This window comes from Mandrillus leucophaeus, unplaced genomic scaffold (assembly GCF_000951045.1).
Source record: "Mandrillus leucophaeus isolate KB7577 unplaced genomic scaffold, Mleu.le_1.0 Scaffold286, whole genome shotgun sequence".
NCBI classification, from domain to species: domain Eukaryota; kingdom Metazoa; phylum Chordata; class Mammalia; order Primates; family Cercopithecidae; genus Mandrillus; species Mandrillus leucophaeus.
The window spans coordinates 1101554-1104638 of NW_012102987.1; positions in this window are offsets into that span (position 1 = coordinate 1101554).

The following is a 3085-nucleotide window of genomic DNA, read 5'->3' on the forward strand; positions in this document are numbered from 1 at the left end:
TATGTTTTTGGTAGAGATGGGGCTTCACCATGTTGTCCATGTTGTCCAGGCTGGTCTTGAACTCCTGGCCTCAAGTTATCTGCCTGCTTTGGACTCCCAAAATGCTGGGATTATATGTTTGAGCCACTGCACCTGGCCCCTGTAGTGAATTTTTCAATTCACTTATTGGATTCATCAGCTCTTGAATTTATGCCTAGTTCTCTGTCTCTCTCTCTTTTTTTTTTTTTTTGCAGTTTTTATCTCTTTGTTGATAACCTCATTCTGTTCATGCATTGTTTTCCTGATTTAATTTAGTTGTTAATCTGTGTTCTCTTGTAGCATATTGAATTTCTTTAAGAGAAATATTTGAAATTATTTTTGAGGTAATTCATCGACGTCTATTCATTTAGAGTCAGTTTCTGGAGATTTATTTTTTTCCTTTGATTCAGCCACGTTTTCTTGCTTCTCCGTGGGTCTTGTTATTTCATGCTGTGATTTGTGCATTTGGAGCACCAGCCACCTATTGCAGTCTTTTCGGTCTGGCTTCCTAAAGGGAAAACTTTCCCCAGTCATCTGGGTGGGAGATTCCAGGGGCCTGTCCAGCCTTTGGGGGTGTCCTCTCTGGGCGTGCGTGTCATTTCCCAGGTTTTCTGGGTTTTTCAGGAGCTGGTGATCTCTTGCTCCCTCTGGTGTCTGCCTGGAGTATTGCAGGTCGCCTGGGGCTGCTGAAGCCGCTGAGCTCTTGGTTGCCTGTGGCTCCCAGGATGTCCACAGTGTATCATCAGCTCCAGGGCGGTCCAGTTCCACTGGGACAAAACCACTGCTTCAGGCGGCCCCTCCCTGAAAAGTCGGAATGTGGGGCACATGTTCCAGCCTCTTCTTTCCCTTGAGGGAGAAGCTGTGAACCGGGTGCTTTCTGCTGATTGTGCTGCTTTGAGGAATGGCTTTCGGGGTTGAAATAAAATGGCTTTTTGTACCTTCTTCAAAGTGGCTGTTCTGGCTTTGAGTTTGCCTGGGGCGCTGCCACTTCTTCAGTGGTTTCTGGAGTTCTCATTCAGACTTTTTGGGCCATATATCGTTAAGTCGGCGTCTCGGGAGGAATGATACTTGAGGCGTCTTATCCCACCGTGTTGGCGATGCCACTTCCCTGTGGTGACTTTTTATCACAACGATAGAAAACCAGTGTGAGCGTCACAGGGAAGCGGTGAATAAAACCCACATGGTGAGGAGCTAGACGACCACTGCTTCTAAGGAGTCATGTCCTTTGCAGGCCTGAGCCTCGTCCCCTTCCTTCACTGTGGACAGAGAACTCGGCCAATTGCCAAACACACACTGAGTGTCTCTCTTGCATGAAGTACTGACCGATGTGCGAAGGGTCCCAGTCCGTGCATTCTGGCGGTGGCACTCTTGTTGGGGATGCAAAGGGTCCCCAGTAGTTGCAGTCACTGGGTGAGAGGTGTCCCGATGTGGGGATGAAGGAGGGGCCTGTGGCCTGATGCAGGCCGGCGAGGCACCATGGGAGGGCGAGGCTGGAGCCAGCTGCCGGGGGACTCCAAAAGTGCAGTAGTGGGAGGAATATTCCATGGTGAGATGCGGGAATAGGAAGTGATGTGTGTGTGTGGCGAGGGTGGTAAAATATACACCTCATACGTTTACCATTCTAACCATTTGTAAGTGTCCGGTTCAGTGGTGTGAAGTGAGGTGTGGTTTTGAGTAGGAAGTGATGTATTTTGGCAAGGGTAATCCAGGGTTGGCTCTCTCAGTGGCTAAAGGATTAAAATCCTTTCAGAGAAAAAAATAACAGGGCTGCTTACCAGGTTAAATCCTTAAACAAGTGTGCATTGCTTATAGTATTGGCTAAGGAGATGATCATTTGACTTGAATAATCTTGCAAAGTGAGATGAGCAAGTATTATTATCCCCACTTCGCAGGTAAGGAAGCTGAGGGTGTGCTTAAGTGACCGGCTCTAATTGCACAGGACGTGGGGGCGTATCCAGGACCAGAGCCCAGGTCTCTACATCCTTCCTCTAGGCCTCTTTTCTCTCCCCCTCGATGGCTGGCTTGCCCCCTAAACCGACTCTTTCTCGGTCTATGTACAAGATTACCTCCCGAGAATGCAGGGTTCCAGAGTTGGTTAGCGGCAGGTTAACAGCAGTGATTGGACTCCAAGCTACTGGAGCCACACATTCTGTCCTCAGGGTATCACCACTCCATTGTAGCCATCAATGAGGTCAGGGCTTAGCATGTCAAGACGAGGGGTTTGAATTTCGTGTTTCTGTGCGTTCTGTTTGTTGGGAAGCACTGTCCCTTCAGTCTTGTGATTCATAGTGAGACCCTCTGCATGGTGCTGGTTGCCAGAGGAGTCAGCATGTCACCATTGGCACATGGTGCCTGGGGAAACACGGAGAGAGTGAGCTGCCTGCTGGCTCAAATACACTGAGCCGTAAGAAGTCTCAAGAATAGATCTTGGGAGTCCGCGGATGCGTGGCTGTTCTGTAAGTGCTGAGATGACCTCGAAGCCTTGTGGGCATGGGCTCCTTGGGACCCCTTTGTGGAACCATATGCAGCAGGACGTGAAGTCAGCCTGGCCTTGGAGCCTGACTCTCAGCTCTGGGCAGCCTCCCCACGGCAGTGTACTCAGGTCCATGTGTCCAGTCCTGGTGGGAGCCCTGGCTTTGAAGGGGGTGCAGAGTCCACGTGGCCCAGCTCTCTCCCTAAGGAAAGAATCCTCTCCCTGCCTCCCACGGGGGTCCTGGCCTTTGGCCATGTAGTCCCAGAAGTGAGAGACCCACTTTGGAAGGCAAGAATTTTGATGTTGGGTAATAGCTATTATCTATCATCACCATCCTCTTCTCCACCTCCACTTCTTCCTCCTATCCCCCCAGACAGCCAGCACCATCCTGTGCCTTGCAGCACTGAAGACTCTGCCTAGGTCACACATCCCAGGAGGCGAGGCAGTGGGGAGGGCTGAGGTTGGGGCCTGGGTCCCCCACCTGTCGGGCTTTGTGCCCTGGCACCACTGCTGTTTAAGCAGCTTTCTCTCGCACACAGACCCCGTGTACCTGCCGGGAGCTGAGGGCATCAGTTCCAGCTTGGTCCTCACAGC